The 26,091-nt window shown below is 39.8% G+C and overlaps 1 protein-coding gene across 6 annotated transcripts in view; it reads left to right on the plus strand.

Moving 5' to 3' along the window:
* The window catches only part of LOC105481428 (heparan sulfate 6-O-sulfotransferase 2), a 356,581-nt gene that overhangs the window by 60,654 nt on the left and 269,836 nt on the right, over positions 1 to 26,091 (plus strand). The window lies entirely within an intron of this gene.

Consider the following 26,091-nt stretch of genomic DNA (forward strand, 5'->3'; position numbering starts at 1 on the left):
CAAGGCATAGGATGTTTGGGTACCATACTTAGAATTGTTTTCCTTCTTGTACTTTTGTAATTGAGTTCTTGTCCAATACTGACAATATGAAATTTCTTAAGACCAGGCAGGGACTTTATATTCTTAGCATATGACTCCCTGCTTTTACTGTGGTGGATGCTCAATAAATGTTTGGTCCTTTTAAACTCTTTTCTTGCTGCCTATTGGAAAGATTATTTTTAAGATTTCATGTTATTTCTATTATAGGCTCATTAGTAATGCTCTTTATTTTGTGTTTTCCCTGGTGTTTATTCCAGGACATAAAATATGTAACAACTTAGTATTAGTACACATATATAACTAGGTTGTATATTGCTGCATGACAACCTGCCCTCGAATTTAGTGGCTTAAAACAACAAATATTGATTATCTAATAGTTTATGTGAGTTAGGAATCTAGGTATGGCTTTGCTGGGTTCTCTGGCTCAAGGTCTCTCACAAGGCTACAATCAAGATATTGGCTGGGGCTGCAGTCATTTCTTCTGAAGGCTTGATTGAGGGAGGATACACTTCTAAGCTCATGTGTGTGGTTGTTGGCAGGATTCAGTTCCTTGTAGTCTGTTGGACTGAGGGCCTCAGTTCATCACTGACTGTCAGCTGGAAACCTCCATCAGTTCCTTGCCCCATGGAACTCTACATAGGGCAATTTGCCATATAGCAGCTGTTTTCATCAGAGAAAGTGAAAGATAACAAGAGAAGGTGAATAAGAGAGAAGCCAGAGTCTTTTTTTTTTTTTTGTACCATAATCTTGGAAGTGACATATTCCATTTGTTATGAGTCATTATATCCATCACCCATTCAAAGGGCAGGTATTACACAATGACGTGAATAATAGATGTTGTGGATCATCAGAAGTCATCTTAGAAGCTGCCTACAATAACATCCTTCTAACTTTTAATATTCTACCTTGAAATAATAATATACCCTTTTAGAGGGTATATTATTCATGTGAAAACCTATAACAACATATTTTAATTTTCCTCCTCCCAGTCCTTGAACTACCTTTTTCATCATTTTTCTACATGTTATACCATGTATAGTACAATATATTATTATTTAATTAATTAATTTATTAGAGATGGGATCTTGCTATGTTGCCTAGGCTGTTCTTGAACTCTTGGCCTCAAGCAGGCCTCCCACCTCAGCCTCCAAAAGTGCTAGGATTACAGGCATTATATCTGGCCTATTATTTTTGACTTAAATAGTTATCTTTTAAAGATATTTTACAAATGAGAAACAATATTTAATATTTACTCACATTTTTATCATTTACAGTGTTCTTCATTCCTTTTTGTAGCTCCAGCATTCCATCTGGTGTTATTTTCCCTGTGATGAAAGAACTTTATTATTTATTATAGTGGTGGTCTCCTTGCAATGAATTCTCCCTCAAAAAAAGAAAAAGAAGTAAGTGTAAGAATTGAAAGGGAAGATATAAAACTATCATTACTTGCAGTTGATATGACCATCTGCAGAAGGAAAACAAGGTAATGGATAGAAAAATGATAAAAACTAATAAGGAAATGCAACAACTTATAAAAATCAATAGCGTTTCTCTGTACCGATGATAACTGATCCAAAAACAGCTGGACTTCTGGCAGTAATTTTCTCAGACTGCTCCCTTATTTCACCTAATTTTTGAAAGACAGTTTTTTGTTTTTGTTTTTTTTTTTTCTGGAAATAGAATCATAAGGTGTCAGCTTTTTCTTTCAATACTTCAAAGATGTCACACTGTTGTTTTTGGTTTGCACAGCTTCTGATGAGAAGTATGCCATCATTTTTATCTTTGTTCCTTTTAACACCTTTCACATTTTTTCAGTACTTAGATAATGATTTGCTATGGTGTGGTTTTTTCCTTTTATTTTTGGCTTACAGTCCATTGAAATTTTTAGACTTGAACATTAATAGTTTTCATAAAATTTGCAAAACTTTTGGTCCTTCTTCTTCAAATATTTTGGTACTTCATTGAACCCTGTGGTGTTTCCCATAGCTAATTGATGCTCTGTTCTGTTTGTCTCAGTCTTTTTTCTCTATGTATTTCATTTTGGACAGCTTCTATTCCTATGTCTTTAGGTTCACTCATCTTTTCTTCTGCAGTGTCTATTGTACTAGAACTCCCAGCCTATGTGTTTTTCATTAAGAAACTGTATTTTTCATGTCTGGATGTTTGAGTTGAGTCTTTCCTGTACCCTCCATGTTTCTACTTAACATGACCAGTCTTTCCTCCAGCTCCTCTATTAAATGGGAATATATGTATAATGACTATATTTTAATGTCCTTATGTGTTAAGTCTGTAATTTGTGTCATCTTAGTTTGTTTCTGCTGATTGATTTTTCTCCATTTAAGAGTTGTATCTTTCTAATTCTTTGCATGTCTGATAATTTTTTATTGGATGTTGGACATTATGGATTTTATATTTTTGAGTGCTTTATTTTATCATATTTCTTTAAATATTATTAAACTTTGGGTGTGGTTCCAAGATGGCTGAATAGGAACAATTTCTGCATTTCCAACTGAGTTACTGGATTCATCTCACTGGGGCTTGTTGGACAGTGGGTGTGGGACAGTGGGGGCAGTGCACTGAGTGTGAGCTGAAGCAGGGCAAGGCATCGACTGACCTAGGAAGTGCAAGGGGTAAGGGAATTCCCTTTCCTAGCCAAGCAAAGCTGTGATGGACAGCACCTGGAAAATTGGGTCACTCCCACCCGAATATTGTGCTTTTCCAAGGGTCTTAGCAAACGGCACACCAAGAGATTATATCCCACACCTAGCTAGGAGGGTCCCACGCCCACAGAGCCTTGCTCATTGCTAGCACAGCAGTCTGAGATCGAACTGCAAGGCGGCAGTGAGGCTGGGGGAAGGGTGCCCGCCACTGCTGAGGCTTGAGTAGGTAAACAAAGCGGCCGGGAAGCTCAAACAGGGTGCAGCCCACCACAGCTCAAGGAGGCCTGCCTGCCACTGTAGACTCCACCTGTAGGGGCAGGGCATAGCTGAACAAAAGGCAGCAGAAACCTCTGCAGACTTAAAAGTCCCTGTCTGACAACTTTGAAGAGAGTAGTGGTTCTCCCAGCACAGAGTTTGAGATCGGAGAATGGACAGACTGCCTCCTCAAGTGGTTCCCTGACCCCCAAGTAGCCTAACTAGGAGGCATCCTCCAGTAGGCGCAGACTGACACCTCACATGGCTGAGTACCCCTCTGAGACAAAACTTCCAGAGGAATCATCAAGCAGCAACATTTGCTGTTAAGCAATATTCGCTGTTCTGCAGCCTCCGCTGCTGATACTCAGGCAAACAGTCTGGAGTCGACCTCCAGCAAACTCCAACAGATCTGCAGCTGAGGGTCCTGACTGCTAGAAGAAAAACTGACAAACAGAAAGGACATCCACACCAAAACCCCATCTGTATGTCGCCATCATCAAAGACCAAATGTAAATAAAACCACAAAGACGGGGAAAAAACAGAGCAGAAAAGCTGAAAATTCTAAAAATCAGAGCACCTCTCCCACTCCAAAGGAATGCAGCTCCTCGCCAGCAATGGAACAAAGCTGGACGGAGAATGAATTTGACGAGTTGAGACAAGAAGGCTTCAGACGATCAGACTTCTCCGACCTAAAGGAGGAAGTTTGAACCCATCTCAGACAAGCTAAAAACATTGAAAAAAGATTAGATGAATGGCTAACTAGAATAAACAGTATAGAGAAGTCCTTAAATGACCTGATGGGGCTGAAAACCATGGCATGAGAACTACGTGACGAATGCACAAGCTTCAGTAGCTGATTCGATCAACTGGAAGAAAGGGTATGAGTGATTGAAGATCAAATGAATGAAATGAAGTGAGGAGCAAAGTTTAGAGAAAAAAGAGTAAAAGGAAATCAACAAAGCCTCTAAGAAATATGGGACTATGTGAAAAGACCAAATCTACATCTGATTGGCATACCTGAAAGTGACCGGGAGAATGGAACCAAGTTGGAAAACACTCTGCAGGATATCATCCAGGAGAACTTCCCCAATGTAGCAAGGCAGGCCAACATTCAAATTCAGGAAATACAGAGAATGCCACAAAGATACTCCTTGAGAAGAGGAACTCCAAGACACATAATTATCAGATTCACCAAAGTTGAAATGAAGGAAAAAATGTTCAGGGCAGCCAGAGAGAAAGGTCAGGTTACCCACAAAGGGAAGCCCATCAGACTAACAGCGGATCTCTCGGCAGAAACTGTACAAGCCAGAAGAGAGTGGGGGCCAGTAGTCAACATTCTTAAAGAAAAGAATTTTCAACCCAGAATTTCATATCCAGCCAAACTAAGCTTCATAAGTGAAGGAGAAATAAAATCCTTTACAGACAAGCAAATGCTGAGAGATTTTGTCACCACCAGGCCTGCCCTACAAGAGATCCTGAAGGAAGCACTAAACATGGAAGGGAACAACCAGTAGCAGCCACTGCAAAAACAAGCCAAATTATAAAGACCATCAATGCTAGGAGGAAACTGCATCAACTAACGAGCGAAATAACCAGCTAACATCATAAAGACAGGATCAAATTCACACATAACAATATTAGCCTTAAATGTAAATGGGCTAAATACTCCAATTAAAAGACACAGCCTGGCAAATTGGATAAAGAGTCAAGACCCATCAGTGTGCTGTATTCAGGAGACCCATCTCATGTGCAGAGATACACATAGGCTGAAAATGAAGAGATGGAAGAAGATCTACCAAACAAATGGAAAACAAAAAAGGCAGGGGTTGCAGTCCTAGTCTTTGATAAAAGAGACTTTAAACCAACAAAGATCAAAAGAAACAAAGAAGGCCATTACATAATGCCAAAGGGGTCAATTCAACAAGAAGAGCTAACTATCCTAAATATATATGCACCCAATACAGGAGCACCCAGATTCATAAAGCAAGTCCTTAGAGACCTACAAAGAGACTTAGACTCCCAAAAAATAATGGGAGACTTTAACACCCCAATGTCAACATTAGACAGATGAATGAGACAGAAAGTTAACAAGGATATCCAGAAATTGAACTCAGCTCTGCACCAAGCAGACCTAATACACATCTAAAGAACTCTTCACCCCAAATCAACAGAATGTGCATTCTTCTCAGCACCACATTGTACTTACTACAAAATTGTCCACATAGTTGGAAGTAAAGCACTCCTCAGCAAATGTAAAAGAACATAAATTATAACAAACTGTCTCTCAGACCACAGTGCAATCAAACTTCAACTCAAGATTAAGAAACTCATTTAAAATCGCTCAACTACATGGAAACTGATTAACCTACTCCTGAATGACTACTGGGTTCATGATGAAATGAAGGCAGAAATAAAGATGTTCTTTGAAACCAATGAGAACAAAGATACAACATACCAGAATCTCTGGGACACATTTAAAGCAGTGTGTAGAAGGAAATTTATAGCGCTAAATGCTCACAAAAGAAAGCTGGAAACATCTAAAATTGACACCCTAACACCACAATTAAAAGAACTAGAGCAGCAAGAGCAATCACATTCAAAAGCTAGCAGAAGGCAAGAAATAACTAATATCAGAGCAGAACTGAAGGAGATAGAGACACAAAAAACCCTTCAAAAAAATCAATCCAGGAGCTGGTTTTTTGAAAAGATCAACAAAATTGATAGACTGCTAGCAAGACTAATAAAGAAGAAAAGAGAGAAGAATCAAATAGACACAATAAAAAATGCTAAAGGGGATATCACCACCGATCCCACAGAAATACAAACTACCATCAGAGAATACTATAAACACCTCTATGCAAATAAACTAGAAAATCTAGAAGAAATGGATAAATTCCTGGACACATACACTCTCCCAAGACTAAACCAGGAAGAAGTTGAATCTCTGAATAGAGCAATAACAGGCTCAGAAATTGAAGAAATAAATAATAACTTACCAACCAAAAAAAGTCCAGGACCAGATGGATTCACAGCCAAATTCTACCAGAGGTACAAGGAAGAGCTGGTACCATTCTTTCTGAAAGTATTTCAATCAATAGAAAAAGAGGGAATCCTCCCTTACTCATTTTATGAGGCCAACATCATCCTGATACCAAAGCCTGGCAGAGACACAACAAGAAAAGAGAATTTTAGACCAATATCTCTGATGAACGTCGATGCAAAAATCCTCAATAAAATACTGGGAAACAAAATCCAGCAGCACATCAAAAAGCTTATCCACCACGATCAAGTCGGCTTCATCCCTGGGATGCAAGGCTGGTGCAACATATGCAAATCAATAAACATAATCCAGCATATAAACAGAACCAAAGACAAAAACCACATGATTATCTCAATAGATGCAGAAAAGGCCTTTGAGAAAGTTCAGGAGCCCTTCATGCTAAAAACTCTCAATAAATTCATGGGATGTATCTGAAAATAATAAGAGGTATTTATGACAGACCCACAGCCAATATCGTACTGAATGGGCAAAAACTGGAAGCATTCCCTTTGAAAACTGGCACAAGACAGGGATGCCCTCTCTCACCACTCCTCTTCAACATTGTGTTGGAAGTTCCGGCCAGGGCAATTAGGCAGAAGAAAGAAATAAAGGGTATTCAATTAGGCAAAGAGGAAGTCAGATTGTCCCTGTTTGCAGATGACATGATTGCCTATTTAGAAATCCTCATCGTCTCAGCCCAAAATCTCCTTAAGCTGATAAGCAACTTCAGCAAAGTCTCAGGATACAAAATCAATGTGCAAAACTCACAAGCATTCTTATACACCATTAACAGACAAACAGAGAGCCAAATCATGAATGAACTCCCATTCACAATTGCTTCAAAGAGAATAAAATACCTAAGAATCCAACTTACAAGGGACGTGAAGGACCTCTGAAGGAGAACTACAAACCACGCTCAACAAAATAAAAGAGGACACAAACAAATGGAAGAATATTCCATGCTCATGGATAGGAAGAATCAATCTCGTGAAAATGGCCATACTGACCAAGGTAATTTACAGATTCAATGCCATCCCCATCAAGCTACCAATGACTTTCTTCACAGAATTGGAAAAAACTACTTTAAAGTTCATGTGGAACCAAAAAAGAGCCTGGATTGCCAAGTCAATCCTAAGCCAAAAGAACAAAGCTGGCGGCATCACACTACCTGACTTCAAACAATACTACAAGGCTACAGTAACCAAAACAGCATGGTACTGGTACCAAACCAGAGATATAGACCAATGGAACAGAATAGAGCCCTCAGAAATAATGCCACACATCTACAGCCATCTGATCTTTGACAAACCTGACAAAAACAAGAAATGGGGAAAGGATTCTCTATTTAACAAATGGTGCTGGGAAAACTGGCTAACCATGTGTAGAAAGCTGAAACTGGATCCCTTCCTTACACCTTACACAAAAGTTAATTCAAGATGGATTAAAGACTTAAATGTTAGACCTAAAACCATCAAAACCCTAGAAGAAAACCTAGTCAATACTGTTCAGGACATAGGCATGGGAAAGGACTTCATGTCTAAAACACCAAAAGTAACGGCAACAAAAGCCAAAATTGACAAATGGGATCTAATTAAACTAAAGAGCTTCTGCACAGCAAAAGAAACTACCATCAGAGTGAACAGGCAACCTACAGAATGGGAAAACATTTTTGCAATCTACTCATCTGACAAAGGGGTAATATCCAGAATCTACAAGGAACTCAAACAAATTTACAAGAAAAAAACAACCCCATCAAAAATTGGGCAAAGGATATGAGCAGACACTGCTCAAAAGAAGACATTTATGCATCCAACAGACAAATGAAAAAATGCTCATCATCACTGGCCGTCAGAGAAATGTAAATCAAAACCACAATGAGATACCATCTCACAGCAGTTAGAATGGTGATCATTAAAAAGTCAGGAAACAGCAGGTGCCAGAGAGGATGTGGAGAAATAGGAACACTTTTACACTGTTGGTGGGAATGTAAACTAGTTCAACCATTGTGGAAGACAGTGTGGCAATTCCTCAAGGATCTAGAACTAGAAATACCATTTGACCCAGCCATCCCATTACTGAGGATATACCCAAAGGATTATAAATCATGCTGCTCTAAAGTCACGTGCACACGTATATTTATTCCGGCACTATCACAATAGCAAAGACTTGGAAGCATCCCAAATATCCATCATTGATAGACTGGATTAAGAAAATGTGGCATATATACACCATGGAATACTATGCAGCCATAAAAAGGATGAGTTCATGTACTTTGTAAGGACATGGATGAAGCTGGAAACCATCATTCTCAGCAAACTATCACAAGGACAAAAAACCAAACACTGCATGTTCTCACTCATAGGTGGTAATTGGACAGTGAGAACACTTGGACACAGGAAGGGGAGCATCACACACCAGGGCCTGTTGTGGGGTGGGGGGACAGGGGAGGGGTAGCATTAGGAGATATACCTAATGTAAATGACGAGTTAATAGGTGCAGCACACCAACATGGCACATGTATACATGTGTAACAATCCTGCACGTTGTGCACATGTACCCTAGAACTTAAAGTATAATAAAAATAAATAAATAAATATTATTAAACTTTGAAGTGGCATGCAGTTAATTGGAATCAGTTTTATCCTTTTGAGGCTTGATTTTTTTTTTTTTTTTTTTTTTTTTTTTTTTTTTTTGAGACGGAGTCTTGCTCTGTCGCCCAGGCTGGAGTGCAGTGGCGCGATCTTGGCTCACTGCAAGCTCCGCCTCCCGGGTTCACGCCATTCTCCTGCCTCAGCCTCCCGAGTAGCTGGGACTACAGGCGCCCACAACCGTGCCCGGCTAATTTTTTTGTATTTTTAGTAGAGACGGGGTTTCACCGTGGTCTCGATCTCCTGACCTTGTGATCCGCCCGCCTCGGCCTCCCAAAGTACTGGGATTACTGGCGTGAGCCACCGCGCCCGGCCGGAGGCTTGATTTTTATACTTTCTTAGGGTAGCATCAATGTAGACTTTAGCCTGCAGCTAATTTTATTTCACTAGCGAGACAATACACTTTTGAGGGCTCTAATTATTGCACCATAACATAGTCTTCCCATTCTGCTGGTAGGAACACAAACTGTTCCTGTGTCTTTGTGAGCTTCTGGGGACTGGCCCTCCTACTTTTTCTTTTTTTAGCAATTCTTTTATTGGTCTTGGGTAGTTTCCTCCCATACGTATGCCAATCAGTACTCAGCCAGAGACATAAAGGGATCCATCTGAAGACCTCTAGAGCTCTCTCCTATGTAGCTATCTTCTCTCTGGAGCTTTTTCCCACAAGTTTTAATTATTTTGGCCTCCCCGTTTCCTGATTTCTGTCTTCTCAATGCAGGAAATCACTGAGCTGTTTGCATTGCATCGTGGAAAGCCTATCCAGTCAGTAAGCTAGGGAAGATTTAGGGGTGCCTCATTTGTTCCCCTTCTCTGAGGGCTAGGAATCTTGTACTGGCTATTGTCTAGTGTCTGAAAGCCCTTTTTTTTCATGTATTTTGTCCGGTTTTTCAGTTGTTTAATCTGATTGCTTTTACTCCATCATGGTTGGAAGCAAAAGTTGTTAATACATGTTTGTGATGTCAGGCTGAACTTTTCATTGTTTGGCTGTTCAAGGCTAATTCTTCAGCTTATTAAAATGCAGAGAAGCTTATATATATTATATTTTATATATATATATATATAAAACCTTATGTTGATAGAGCATATATGACAGGACACCTTTTTTTCAAACTGAGTAGTTAGTAGAAGCATCTAGAAGAGAAAACATTTGGTTTTCTAAACTATTGGGAAGATATTAAGCCATTTAGGGCAGTGTTCCCCAATCATTTTGGCACCAGGGAACATTTTTGTAGAAGACAATTTTTCCACGGACAGGAGGAGGTGGGGGATGGTTTCGGGATGGAACTGTTTCACCTCAGATCATCAAGTATTAGATTTTCATGAGGAGCGCAACCTAGATCCCTTGCATGCACAGTTCACAATAGGGTTGGCACTCCTATAAGAATCTAATGCTGCTACTGATCTGACAGGAGGTGGAGCCCAGGTGGTAATGCTTGCTGGTCCACTGCTCACCACCTGCTGTGCAGCCTGGTTCCTAACAAGCCACCGACCAGTATCCATTCGTGGCCCAGGGATGGGGACTTCTGATTTAGAACATGAAGTCACTCAGGCTAACAGCATCATGGTTAAGGGGATATTTAGCAACAGAAATAAAGTGACTTGTCTGGGACTATACAATGACTCCAATCGCCCTAGGTCCAAAATGGTGAGAATTGAAACACATATGTTACTAAGATTGTAAATGGAAGAGGGCAGAGGGAGGTGGTGAATATCAGCATAGAGCAGAAGTTGTCACATCCACACTTTTTTGTATTTCCCCTATTCCTGGAGCTGCCTTCCCAATTTTTTTTTTTTTTTTGATATCTAAAGAGCAGGTCATATCACTGATCTCTGAATAATAAAAGTTGCCATTTATTCAGTGCTTATTATGTGCCTTGCACTGTGCTAAGTTTATGTATTCTCTTTCACTGAATCCTCACGTCTGCCTATGAGGTGGGTGTTATTACTATTACCACTTTATAGATGAGGAAATTCAGATATAGAGAGGTTTAATTATATACTTAAAGGCTATACAAATTAGTGATTGGCTGAGCTAGGACAAGAACCCAGGCTTTTTGACTCCATACTCTGTACTTTTGCCTTCATGTCTTCACCTGAGTTGTTAAGAAAGCAAGGGATTTCCTGTTCTTCCAAATCGATCTCAGCATTATTTGGCACTGACCATGATTCTTTGCATCCCTTGCCCCCTGCCCCGCCTCCCAGCACCTCCAAGTATCTATTTTAGGCAACTCCAGCTCAGGAAGAGCCTTGATGTTACTTGGCAACAGGTATCTCTCAACCTCTAAAATGTTCCACCTTCTGATAGAATTCCACCTTATAATTTTGTCATCTTGCTTCCTTCAACACTATATGGTGGACTTCCTCACTGTCTCCTGATTAGACCTTAATCATTGCTGCCTTTAAATGTCATGTTCCTTCAAAGCTCAAGACTTAGTTGGCTCTTTCAGTTCGTCTTTCCTGATGGATCACATGCTGTTGAAATCCTTCTAATGCTTTGAATTATCGGCATTTGCCCTGGATTTGGTTAGATGGTCTTTCTTTCTCACATGGTACTTTGAATCGCTTTTTAGATGTTTATGACATAGCACCCCTCTGTTCATATTATAACCTGCTCAAAATTCCCAATCATAGAATATTCACTGAGTTCCTAATATGAGCAAAACACTGATTTTAACATTGCCCTTCTCTTTCGAGGAAGGTACATAGTAGATATTTGTATTTATGGGGTACATGAGATGTTTTAATACAGGCATGTAATACATAATAATCACATCATGTAAAATGGGGTATCCATCCCCTCAAGCATTTACCCTTTGAGTTACAAACAATCCAATTACACTCTTTAAGTTATTTTATAATGTGCAATTAAGTTATTATTGACTATAGTCACCTCATTGTGCTATTAAATAGTAGGTCTTATTCTTTCTTTTTTTTTTTGAAATGGAGTCTGGCTCTGTAGCTCAGGATGGAGTGCAGTGGCACAATCTTAGCTCACTGTAAGCTCTGCCTCCCAGGTTTGCGCCATTCTCCTGCCTCAGCCTCCCGAGTAGCTGGTACTGCAGATGCCCGCCACCATGCCAGGCTAATTTTTTGGTATTTTTAGTAGAGATGGGGTTTCACCGTGTTAGCCAGGATGGTCTCGATCTCCTGACCTGGTGATCCACCCGCCTCGGCTTCCCAAAGTGCTAGGATTACAGGCGTGAGCCACCACTCCCGGCTCATTCTTTGTAACTATTGTTTTTGTATCCATTAACCATCCTCACCCATCCCCAGCCCCCCACTTCCCTTCTCAGTCTCTGGTAACCATTCTTCTACTCTCAGTCTCCTTGAGTTCAATTGTTTTGACTTTTAGATCACAAATAAGTAAGAACATATGATGTTTGTCTTTCTATGCCTGGATTAATTCACTTAACATAAAGTCTTTAAACTCTTCATGTTTGTTATTCCTCCAATTATTTAACATGAAGATCTGCCTGGTGACAGTATTGGAGTGACGCTCCTGTAGAACCAAAAGTTTTCTACAGTTTTCATCAAAGTTGTGTAGTTGCAGTTTTCATCAAAGTCGTGTAGTATACACCACAGGCATTCAGAGTCACTGTCAGTCCATTGATAAGATGTAAGGCAACAGATTAGAACCCACAGCCCAGTGTCAGCAAGCAGAAGTGATGATCAATACCAGTGAGAGGAAACGGATGAGCTAACAAGTATGGCCAGCTGCCAGATAGTTGTTTATATGTCGGTATCATCATTGAGCATTACATTATCATAACCTAGTACAGTAATAGATATTCCCAAAGACTGAGACAAAATGCATATAAAGCCCTCATCTAATGCCTGACACGCATAAAGCACGGAATAAAATGTGTGTTTATGTATATATATTTTACATATACACACAAATCTATAAGTGAAAAGGCTAAATTGTAATCACTGTACTTTATATATAAAATATATATGTGTATTTATATGTGTATCATTATACACATTGTACCTTATAGAGGAGAAGTATACATGACATTTTAGAATGATTTCCATGGAAATAGCTAGAATTAAAAAATAATTTTGGTTTATTGAGAAGTACTTTCAGTTATCACAGTGCAACACTGCTTTCTGTAATGAGGCTAGAAAAGTGAGGAGCCATTGTATTTAACAAAATAAGAAATTTTTCTGTCTCCATGGTAAGATTAATGAACACACTTCAAAATAAAGTAATACAATTGCTACCTTCTCCCTGGTGACATGCTCCCTGTGTTAAATTTAAGTGACAGTAAAACGTAATGAGTTAGAGGAGAAAAATTTTAATTTATTCGTTTATTTGAATAGGGAAACCTATCAGTGATCAGTGATAGAATTTGAACTGCAAGACAAAAAGAAAGAAGGGGTTTTGGTTTTGTAGCCAAAATAAAGTTGGTGGCACTTGAAGTGAAATTTAAAAGTATGCATTCACTTAGTTTTCTTGGCCATATTCTGCTTCTCATGTGAAACTGGACTTCCTGCCTTTTAGCCTTGTATTCTGTCCCTTTGGAAACTGTATCATCTTTTAAAAATGAAGTACATGACTTTCCTAATGATCTTTTATATTATAAAAATAGGCTGGGCTCAGTGGCTCATGCCTGTAATCCCAGCACTTTGGGAGGCCGAAGCTGGTAGATCACTTGAGGTCAGGAGCTCGAGACCAGCCTGGCCAACATGATGAAACCCTGTCTCTACAAAAATACAAAAATTAGTCAGACATGGTGGCGCATACCTGTAATCCCAGCTACTCAGGTGGCTGAGGTACAAGAATCGCTTGAACCCAGGAGGCAGAGTTTGCAGTGAGCTGAGATCGGGCCATTGCAATCCAGACTGGGCAACAAGAGCAAAACTTCATCTCTCTCCCCACTCCCCTGCAAAAAAACAAAAACAACAACAACAAAAAAACCCTGAAACCCATCATGACTGTATCTTGATGCTGTAGCCTCAAAATGGACTTCACAAGTTCACCTGTGGTTCCCTCAAAAGCACTCGAATTTTGATTTGCTAGTTGCCAGAAATGTATTTGAACAGTCCCACTTTATATGGAGCCAAAAGCATATTACATGGAGATTTCAGGTAATTAGTGAGCTCTGGATGAAGCTCCTGGGATGCAGTGGGAAAAACACTGGATCTGGAGTGTTAAGGTTTGGGCTCTGGGCCTGACTTTTTTCCTTATCATTTGGAAATTAGACTCGGGATTGTGTATTTGGGAAACACAGCAAGCTGTATGCCTATAGTAAATAGACACCCTGTTTAGTGGCATTCAATAGACTTCAATGCCATATTCACTCTTCCCCAACCCTATCTGTCTTGGCTTCAGGCAGATCTTGGCATAGGGCACCCTCCTCCTCTTCCACTGCCACGTAGCTCCTGGGTGAATGTCTCCCAACCTGGGAAGAGCTCTGTTGAACTTCATGAACAATGCTGTCTGCCTAGCATTGGAGCTCATACCCTGAGACTTTGCTTCAGTCCTCTCCTTTGTGCCCAGTGGCACACACTTGAGAGACAGTCAATAGAGCCTCAGACCCCTAACTTTGCAAATATAAGTCCTATGAACCACCTGGGCCAGTCACTCCACTTAGAGCAATTGCACATTGCTTCCTCTCCTTTCCTTCCATTTACATCTACAGGGAGATTTTTAGCTTACTAAGCCCTGGCAAATGACAATTGCTAAGATGTAATACAAATCTTAACAGTGGGAACAGTGACTACTGTTTATCAAGTGAATACTGTAAGTCAAGCACAACAACCCTTTGGGGTGCTGCTAGAGTTAAGGAAGCATCCTCAGAGGTTGAGGAATGTGCCCAAGGTCAGATGCTAGCAAATGGCAAAGCTTGGCTCAGAGTTCAGGTCCTCATTCTACCACATCTCACTTCCTCTTTATGTTCTGATGTCTCTACTGCGTATATCAACGCTTCTCAAACTCAGTATGTATGCAGTTGGCCCTCTATATCCGTGGGTTCCACATTTATGAATTCAACCTACCACAGATAGAAAATATTTCAAATAAAAAGCAATAAAACATAGTACAACAATAAAAATAAGACAAATTTTAAAAGCAATACAGTATAAAAACTTTATATAGCATTTACATTTATTGGATACTAGAAGCAATCTAGAGATGACTTAAAGCATATGGGGGATGTGTGGAGGTTATACGCAAATGCTTTGCCATTTTATTTATTTGTTTGTTTGGGTTTCTTTTTAAGATGGAGTCTCACTCTGTCACCCAGGCTGGAGGCAGCGGCACAATCTCGGCTCACTGCAACTTCCACCTCCCAGGTTCAAACGATTCTCCTGCCTCAGCCTCCGGGGTAGCTGGGATTACAGACGTGCAGCCCCACGCCCAACTAATTTTTGTATTTTTAGTAGAGACAGGGTTTCACCATATTGGCCAGGCTGGTATCAAACTCCTGACCTCAAGTGATCAGCTTGCCTTGGCCTCCCAAAGTGCTGGGATTACAGGTGTGAGCTACCACGCCTGGCCTACATTGCCATTTTACATCAGGCTTTTGAACATTTGTGGATTTTGGTACCACAGGGGTCCTGGAACATTGCAACACTCCACGAATACTGAGGGATGACTGTATACATATCACCTGGGAATCTTGGGAAACACAAATTCTGATCTTTACCTCTGGCATGAGGCCTTGATTCTTTGTTTCTATCAAGTTCCAAGGTGCTGCTGCTGCTACGGATCCATGGACCACATTTTGAGTAGCAAGAGTGTGCACTATCAGAAATACAAGGGGAGTCAAGAATCTTATAACCCGATTGGACATTTTTAACAAAAATACTGTTGAAAATTTACAGGATAAATTTTTTGTTTTTGTTTTTGAAGACCATATTGAAAATGAAGCAAAGTTCTAATTGATAAAAAATTTTGTTCTTTCAGTTAACATTTTTTTTTTTTTGGTAAACATTTGGATAAGGAAATGTGCTTATCCAAATGTTTACCAAAACAGTATCATCCAGGTGATGACAGTTTTGCCCCACTTGCTGAATTCAGCCTCACATTGCTGACACTCTAAGCCGAAGTCTTTGAATGTTCTTCAGGAAGATTCACACTCCTCCTCTCCATGATCATACACACAGTCATTCATATATGTTTCTTTGTACATGTTCTGAGGAAAGAATTGGAACTGTTCATCACATTCTCCTTGGACTTGCAAACCACTGCTCTAGGAGAAAGGTGCACTCCTTCTAATGGTTCTGGAATTCCCAATCACCAAATCCTTGACCAAGAAGAATACATAGTAATATATGCAATTTATTTGTTTCAGGTGCTGTGAGTTCTCAGGCTGCTGACTGCATAATTGATGCCCTTAGAAAATGCCAGTTGAATGCTATAATTAGGTAAAAATAAATGCACTAGGCCCTTTAGATAACTTTCCAGATGATTGTCGGCCAAAGCCCAGGCAGAAGCACTCCCTAATTTCCCTAGAGCTGAAAGTCAGTGACCTTCAGCTTCTCTTTTCCACCCTTGTGGTTGTCATTAGGGCTGTGCATGTAGAAACCTCAGCCAGCAACGCAGTAGAAGTGAGGCTCATCGTTACTTACCCAGGCGTCTGCATTTGCAATTCTGCAAAATGAGCTTGATCAATATTTGATTATTAGTCACCAGGAGGTAATTAGAGTTACAGAAACCAAAAAGAATACATTTTGCTTTTCTTACTTTTAATGGCAAAAAGTGCAATTACTTGTGCACCAACCTAATGCATTTCCATCGTTTTCATAGACCTGAGCACTTATGAGCCATGGCCTTGGAGTCAGACTGCGTGGATTCAAATCCCAATTCTTCCACTGAATAGTTGTATGACCTTGGTACATTATTGTCCTCTCTAAGTCTCAATTTCTTCTTCCTGCAACATAGGAATAAGAATAATGATGCTAATAATAATAGTGATAGATCGTACTGCTCTCATGGGGTAGTTTTCCGATTAAATGAAATGATCTGTGTCAAGCACACAGCCTAATGACTGGCACATAGTAAGTACTCACTAAATGCTAACTGTTGTTATTACTTTCTAGGCCAAAAACAATATGTTCTCTTTAACAGGAGCATTAGGTACAAATAATTACTGTTGCCTATGAACCTTAGCTCTTTCAGTTAGTGGAGGAGGAATTAAATATCTTTGTGTTATCTATTCTGTTCCCTTGGTCTGTGTGCCTATTTTTATACCAGTACCATGTTGTTTTGGTGACTGTAGCCTTGTAGCGTAGTTTGAAGGCAGGCAATGTGATGCCTCCAGATTTGTTCTTTTTGCTTAGTCTTGCTTTGGCTATGTGGGCTAATTTTAGGATTGTTTTTTCTAGTTCTGTAAAGAATGATGATGGCATTTATCTATCATCGTCTTTCCTTCCACCCAGAACATCAAAGCAAGTTGCTACTTACTTCCACATTGCTCTTCTGTTTCTTCACCATCCAAGCTTTGATGATCTGCATTTCTGCTGCATTCTACTTCCCTCACATACCCACTACCAAGGTCACATATTTAACCTTATACTTTCATATGCGGATCCACCCCTAAGACCTCAACCTCTGACTACATTCATCTTGGACTACATACATCTCTTCCTTTCTCACCTCAGAATCTGCTCTTGGTATTCCCAGGACTCATTGATCTTCATACCGTTCCCTTTGACCCAGTATAGAAGCCTCTCCCTACTTTCAGCCACTTCCCCGCTTCTCTTGCCATGGATTCACACTCTCCTGTATCCTGCACACCATTGTCAGTCATTTCAACAGATGACTCATGATTCCAAAATCCTTCAACACCATAATCTTATGTCATTCTTGATTTAATCCCCAGCATAATCTCTCTGCTCTTGAAGTACCAAGTGTTCATGGAAAAAGTTGCAAAATGATGCTCATCGGGTACACAGATCAGTAGTGCTTTCTGATCTTAGCTGGGCCCTCCCTACTGCTTGTATGCTCTCTTGAATGCTCTTGTATTCCTCTCTTACCATCTTCTCGGAGAGGCAGGAGGGCACAGCAGTTAATAGCCCCAGCACAGGCAACTGATGAGACTTAGACGCTGAAATCCTGCGTCCGCTACTTGCTACCTGTATGATTGGGAAAATTGATCTAATCTTAGACTTTAGTTTTCCTCACCTGTAAATTGGGATTGCTCCTCACCTTAGGGGATTGCTTGTGAATACTAAATGAGATCATATATGGAAAGCACTTATAACACAGTGAATGGCACGTGAAGTGCAAACACACACACATACACACGCACACAAGCACACAAGCACATACACATCAGCTTTATTGAGGCATGAATTATATACCGTAAAATCTACCAATTGTGGCGGGGCATGGTGGCTCACACCTGTAATCCCAGCACTTTGGGAGGCCGAGGAGGGCAGATCACTTGAGCCCAGGAGTTCAAGACCAGCCTAAGCAACATGGTGAAACCCTGTCTCTACAAAAAATAGAAAAATTAGCAGGGCATGGTGGTGCGTGCCTGTAATCCAGCTACTCTGGAGGCTGAGGCATGAGAATAGCTTGAGCCTAGGAGGTGGAGGTTGCAGTGAGCTGTGATTGTGCTGCTGCACTCCCGCCTGGGCAACAGTAATGAAGCTCTGATATGGTTTGGCTGTGCAAGTTTCATCTTGAATTGTAACTCATAATTCCCACGTGTCGTGGGAGGGACCTGGTGGGAGATAAATGAATCATGGGAGCGGGTATTTCTTGTGCTGTTCTTGTGATAGTGAATACGTCTCATGAGATCTGATGGTTTTATAAATGGGAGTTCCCCTGCACAAGCTCTTTATTGCCTGCCACCATATAAGATGTCCCTTTGTTTTTCCTTTGTCTTCCACCATGATTGTGCGGCCTCCCCAGCCATGTGGAACTGAGAGTCCATTATTAATCTTTATAAATTACTCAGTCTCAGGAACGTCTTTATTAATAGCATGAGAACAGATTAATACAAACTCTTTCTAAAAAAAAGTCTACCAACTGTAATTGTACAATTTAATGATTTTAGAATATTTATAGAGTTGTGCAGCAATTGTCATAATGTAGTTTTAAAACACTTCCATTACCCCACAAAATTCCATTGTGCCTGTTTACAAACAGGCAGTTGTAGTCAATTGCCGTTTTTACTCTTGACCTCTGGCAACCACTGAGTGAATCACTTTCTATATTTTTGCTTTTTCTTGACATTTCATATAAATGGAGCCATATAACATGTAGTCTTTTGCATCTGACTTCTTTCACACATTATAATATTTTGGGGGTTTATGCATGTGGCATCATGTATCAGTACTTTATTCCTTTTGATGGCCAAATAATATTCCATTTTGTGGCTATACCACATTTTATGTGTCCATTCATTAGTAGATGGATATTTGAATTGTTTCCTCTATGTTTCCAATTATGAATAATGTTGCTATGAATATTTGTATACAGATCTTTGTGTGGAAATATATTTTCATTCCTCTTAGATCTATACCTAGAAGTGGAATTGCTGGGTTACTTGGAGGGTGTGTGTTTAATTTTTAAGAAACTACCAAAGAATTTTTTAAAGTGTCAGTACCATTATACCTTCTCAATAGCAATGTATGAGATTCCAGTTTCACCACATTCTCAATGATACTTGTTATTGTCTATCTTTTATTGTAGTCACTCTAGTGAATGTACAGTGGTTCTCCTTTTGCTTTTAATTTAATTTCCCTGATGTCTAATGACAATTGACATCATATACTTATTAGACATTCATAGATATCTTTGATGAAATGCCTATTCAAATATTTTGCTTATAATTGGTTTATGTTCTCATTTTTGAGTTGTAAGAGATCTTTATGTAGTGTAGATACAAGTCCTTTATCAGTTCTACCCATAATGAATTCTCTCAGACTTTGTTTATCTGGGAATACCCTTATTTTGCCTTCATTTTCAAAGGACAGTTTTACTGCATGTAGAATTATTGGTTGCCTTTTTTCATCTTTCAGCAATTTTTGTTTTGAGACAGAGTCTTGCTCTGTCACCCAGGCTGGAGTGCAGTGGCATAATCTCAGCTCACTGCAACTTCTGTTCCCGGGTTCAAGCAATTCTCCTGCCTCGACCTCCTGAGTAGCTGGGACTAGAACTGTGTGCCACCACACCCAGTTAATTTTTGTAGTTTTAGTAGAGATGGGGTTTCATCATGTTGGTCAGGCTGGTCTCAAACTCCTGACCTCAAGTGATCTGCCCTCCTTGGCCTCCCAAAGTGGTGGGATTACAGGCATGAGCCACCGTGCCTGGCCCTCTCAGCATTTTGAATGTTACTCCACTGCCTACAGCCTCTATTGTTTCAGACAAAAAGAGCATTAATTGTATTGATGCTCTACTGTACATAAGAGGTTTTTTTCTGTTGCTTCTTTCTAGATTTTTCTATCCTATCTGTCTTCTCTTTTTTGTTTTTGTGTACATCATTATCTTCCCCTTCCCTCCCCTCAGTCTCTCTCTTTGGGCTTCAACATTTTGGCCATTATGTTCCTAGGTATAGAATTTTTGTATTAATCCTACTTGGGATTCTTTGATCTTTTTGGTTGCAGGCTATTTATTTTTTAATCAAATTTGGGAAATTTTTAACTACTATTTCTTCAAATTCTTTTACTACCTTTTTGTCTTCTCTCCTAAAATTTTCATTAATCACATGATACTTGATGTTTCACGGGTCTCTGAGGCTGTTTAATTTTATTCAGAACTTTTTCTTTTCTTCTTCAAATAAGATAATTTCTATAGATTTATCTTCCAGTTCACAAATTCTTTCTTCTGCCATCTTAAATCTGCTGTTGGGCCTCTGTGGGAAAATTTTAATTTCTCTTTCTCCAATTTTCCACTTCAGAATTTCTATTTAGTCTTTTGTAAAATAATTTTTCTGTCCTTACTGAGGATTTTAACAATTTGTTGCTTTTTGTTGTCATACTTCAACTCTTTAAACATGGGTTCCTTTAGTTCTGTGATGAACATATTTATAAGAGGTCTTTTCCAGCAAGTCCAATATATGGGGACATCCAGAAACTCTATCGATTGCTTTGTTTTTCCTGAGCACATCTCACTTTTCTCTATCTTTCTAATTTTTTGTTCAAAACTCACATTTTGCATAATATATTGTAGCAACTATGGATTCTGATGATTTTCCTCTGATGGTTGGTGTTGTTGCTGTTTTGTTGTTGTTGTTGTTTGTTTGGTGGTTTCTTTGTTTATTAACTTGCCTGATCTAAATATGTGAATTATGTCTCCCACATCGTGTGTAGCCCCCGATGTCTCCGCCCAGTTTTTAAATTCTTGTTTTTTATTTTTAAGCCTGGCTTTCTATTGGTTGTTTTCTCTGTGTAGTTTAGTGTACAGAGGCTGTGACCAAACATCTTGTGCCATTAAGGCTACTATCTTCTGTTGGTGGGTCTGTGTTTGGGTAGAGTTGCTCATTCCGGGTTTAGGCTATTTTCAAGTCTACCCTGGCTATTACTTTCTACTGGGCCATCTTACATCATATGTGTTCTCTGTAAGTTTTAGTTGTTATGATTATTATGACTGTATATTCTTTCCTCTCAGCAGTTGCACCAAAGGCTTTTTTGCTCTCCAGTAGCTCTCCTTTCTAGCTTCTTCAGTCTCATCAGGTGACCCTCCTTCTCACTTTCTGAAAAGATGTTGGCCACATGGTATAGAACCCATGACTTCCAATTTCATTTTTTTATTGAGATACAATTTACCTAACGTAAAATTCACCATTCAGAGTACACAACTGTGTGTGACTGTTAGTATAATCACAAAGGTGTGCAACTACCATCATTATCTAATTCCAGAATGTTTTCATCTCCCAGAAATAAACCCTGTGCCCATTAGTGATCTCTTCTCATTTCTTCTTCCCACCAGCTCCTGGATACCAGAAGTTGTAGCATGAATCATTGCTTCATTCCTTTTCATTGCTGAATAATAGTCCATTGTAAGGGTAGATCATATTTGGTTTATCTGTTTATCACTTGATGAACGTTGGGTTGGTTCCACGTTTTTTTCTGTTGTGGATAATGCTGCTATGAACTTTTGCATACAAATTTTAGTGCAGACATCTTTTCGGTTCTCTTGGGTTTACACCTCCCCACTTTATATTTTATTTAATGTAAAGTATATACTATAATAATGTTGTAAGTTACTTTTCATTGTTGAAGAATTACCTTCTATGCCATGAAGAATTCTTAAATTTTATTCCCATTCTCTATGACCACTTGCAGGACATTCTCCAACAATATCACTCTTCAACAGTATCTTTCTTCTTGCTTCCACAGTATCTCTCCTTAACGGTCATTTCATCTTCTCCTCTGACTCCATGCTCTTAGTCTACAAACATGATCCGATATGTTTGATCCCAAGTCTTCAGTTATCTTTAACACTTCCCATCATTCTTCTCATCTAATTGGTTGTCAAATCTGGTCAATTTTATCTTCAAGTTAATTTTGAAAATTATTTTTCACTCCTCTTCCACATTCCTACCAGTCAAATCACTCTCTGTGCCTCAGATTAGACACAGTTACTCTTTTCTCTATAGCACTTTGTAATTTGTGATGGCACTTAATGTCTTGTGGAATAGTCATTTTTGTTTTAGTTGTAATTTTTTTATTTCCTCCTGGCTGCAAGAATAATCTTTTATTCTTACTCATTCTTGCATCCCCAGAGCAGCCTAGCATTGGATCAGAGCAAAGTGATAACACTCAAAACATCATAACATCTTCAGGTTGTGGTTTAGTTTTGACTTTCAAATTTGTTATTTCTCATAGTCTGTCTCCTTTCCATCCTTCATCTCTCTCCCTCCTTCTCTCCTCTCTCTCGCTACCATTGTATATAAAAATAATTTCTATTTATATGTATTATGAGTGGTATAAGGTCAGAGACAACCAGTTTCACACATTTGCGTCTTTCCACAGTGTCAAACTTTTATTGATGCTATTTCGATCACAAAATCCATGAGCTACATGGAGTTCCCAAGGAGGCAATTCTCCTTCCTACTTCCCATTCACTCGGAAGTCAGAGCCATGCCACAGAGGCTGAAGTCACTCCATAAGTCAGTCAATATTGCAAACTACACAAAACAGTACATTTCATCTATCTATCTATCTATCTATCTATCTATCTATCTATCTATCTATCTATATTACAGATTGAACATTCTACAACAAAGTAACAATTAAGATCAAGAGAAAGAGGATAGGAAAAGGGGTTAATGAACTAGTCCAGGAAGACAGATGGAAACAAAAAGAATCTCCTGGTCTGGGCCAGCTGGTTTGTCAGTTTTGCAAGGAAGACTCTCATGTGGGCAGAGCCTTTGGTGGCAGATGCTGGGTGCTTATCACGAATGAAAGCAAGACGGTGTCAGTTAAGACAGCCATTTGGAGCTGCTGAAGTCCTGCTCCTTTTAAGGCCACAGAGTCCTCTGGTGAGGACTGATAGTGGAAAAGTATGCCTATGTCCTTATCTGGTTGGATGCAGTCTTTATTTATTAAGCAAAACATCTTGACCCTCTTAAAAAAGTGCCCTATGAAATGTAAGGCGGAGTCTTTTTCTAAGATGGAGTGAGTTACGTTAAGGGCGCTCTGTACAATGTATGCTTGACATATGTTAGGCACTCAATAAAAAGTTGTTGGTTAAATAGTCTCTGCTAAATTTGCAACACCTCTTCCCAGATAAGATTCTTCTCTCTGAATTTTTTTTTTTTTGATATGGAATCTCACTCTGCCATCCAGGCTGGAGTGTAGTGGCTCACTGCAACCTCTGCCTCCCAGGTTCAAACGATTCTCCTGCCTCAGCCTCCCAAGTAGCTGGGACTACAGGTGCATGCCACCACGCCCAGCTAATTTTTGTATTTTTAGTAGAGACGGGGTTTCACCATGTTGACCAGGCTGGTCTCAAACTCATGACCACAGGTGATCCACCCGCCTTGGCCTCCCAAAGTGCTGAGATTACGGGCATGAGCTACTGCACCTGGCTTCTCTGAACTTCTTTACCAGTATTTATTTTAATTTTGGTTGGGGGCAGTAGAGAGATGCAGAAGAGGAAAGGAAGGCATGAGACTGTGCTTGAGAAATACATCAGTGAATAAACATTTTTTAGCATTTGTGGTGTAATGCCAAATCCTGGAGAAGTTTTAGCTCACACCTGGAGTATCCCAGCAGAAGTTGGATGCCAGCTGCTAGGCATTCATTCTGCAGAGGGGCTTCTGTGTTAGGTACAAGGTTGGGTTCAAGTACCTTCTGAAGTCTAGCTCAGTGTATTTTTTGGAGTGTAGTATACTAACAGGCAAGAACAGGAAGTGGAGGAGATGTGCCAGGAGAGCAATAGTGATCACATTGTGAGTGCTCAGCTCCCAAATGATGGGAAAAGGGTTTCATGGCCTCACAGATCTTTTGGCTTTTTTGTTGACTGTATTCCCCATTACTCAATGAGCTGCTATAGCACAGGGAATGAATCTTCAACTTGTATTTCCAGTGCCCAGAACAGAGGCTTGTACTAAGAAGGCATTCAATAGGTATGTAATGAATTAGAATAAATTGAATTGAAGATTGAACTGAAGTCAAAATCTGATTTCTAAGGTTTCTTCTGGCCTGAAAATTCAGACTCCTCTGATTTCAACCATAACAGTCTGGCTAAGCCTCCTTGAGAGAAACCCTGTGCTTCCTTAGTTTAACCACCTCTTTGTGGTTGAATAGTATAGGTTTTCAATCAAGTCCTAGGAGGGTGTCAGTTTCTTGTTGTACTTACCAGGTTGTGATAGGATTTCAAACAAGGCCCAAAGAACGTGTTTTCAGGAGTTGAGATGTAGCCACACTTTCTACACTTACGATGGCCTGAAATGGGTTACAGTTTAGAACAAGCTTTTTTCTTTATGATGCACAGGATTTCTGTGATGGGTGGCTGTTAAGCAATGAGTGTGACTGAGGGTGCATTTTCAACCTTAGCTCACCTTAGCACAGGACTCTAGTTACAGGTCATAATTCCCCATGAGGTTAGCCCCTGTAGCGTCAGCTACTTTGCATGTGATTTAAGCCAGTACTGTAGAAGTCATTATTCTTCTGCTTGGGGAGAAGAGGTAGAAGGCCCTTGGAAATGTGAGTTTTGCATTCCAACTTGCTAATTCAACATAGATCCTAATTCCTTAAATGCTTGTAATTAGAAATTCTCGTGAACTGTATTGGTTTTTGTCAAGCAATCTGTTTGGGGAACTTGAGCAACTGGGGCACTGCTGGCTTTGGTGAAGTTTATTTAATTTGTTTTTATGACATTCTTCATCTTGGAAATGGGGTTTTCAAATATTGCTTTCCCAGGCATCATTACTTATTTTCTGGTTTTTATTTCAGTATTGGGACTAGCTCAGGGTGCCAGGGAAGCATTTTGTGGTACTCTGTGTATTAGAGCTGTAATATCCAAGAAAATTGTCTGATTGTATACGGTTTCTTGGATGTGGTACCTTATGGAAAATGTTCCAAATTTTGACAATATGATAAGTTTATGATCCTTGATTTAGATTCCAAATGATCTTATTTTTAAAATTAATATTTTGTGCAGTCTTTGCAATTCTGTTTTCCTTTCTAGTGTCATTTAGAAACTTTTCATTGGCATTTGGCATCATTCACCATCTTTGAGCATTAAAAAAAAGAAAAAAAGCAAATGCACTCTGTGTAGCATAGAATCTCTCTTCACTTTAAAATTCACATTGAACATGAGCTGATTCAGTTGCTACAGCCTTGGTAGTGATAGAGGCAGGAGACAGCCAAATCACTAGGCAGATAGGGAAGGGTCCCCGGAGAATCTCCGACCTGCCCCACAACTGTTGACACCAGATGTTTTGTGCAGATAAGGGAACCTGCACAGGGGGCTTCCCTGGGCATGCCCACAGCATACTGGAGGCCCACATGCACTGGGGGAATGGGATGGAGCCACTAGGAGTTCACACCTTATGCAGGGGAGGAGCCTGGCCTCATCAGTTCTTGTGTGGTGGGCCCTGGTATTCAATTGTGAGGGGGAAACCTGCTTGGAGGACCCCTCTCCTTACTGAGAGCTTTCTTTTCACTTAATAAATTTCACCCTCTTCACCCTTTAATGTGTCTGCGTGCCTAATTCTTCCCAATTATAAGACGAGAACCTGGATTTAACTGAGCCAGGGAGCAGAAACTCCTGCATCAGTAGCAATTTTACAACTGCTTATTAAGGAATACATCTTGCCTGAGAAGGTTTTATATTCTATCCCTCAAATGGCTATGTTTCCCCTCCTCTTTTTAAATATTTTTATTCACGTGGTTTCCTTCTTTTGGAATGCCAATCAACTCCATCTCCTACTTGATTTCCAAGACCATCTCCTCCAAGATGCCTCTCCTGTCTCCCCTTTCCTTACACTAGAATTGATGGGTTTGTCACTGTTAGTACCAAGGGCTTCATCATCTGCTCTCT

This window comes from Macaca nemestrina, chromosome X (genome assembly GCF_043159975.1).
Source record: "Macaca nemestrina isolate mMacNem1 chromosome X, mMacNem.hap1, whole genome shotgun sequence".
Classification (NCBI taxonomy): Eukaryota; Metazoa; Chordata; class Mammalia; order Primates; family Cercopithecidae; genus Macaca; species Macaca nemestrina.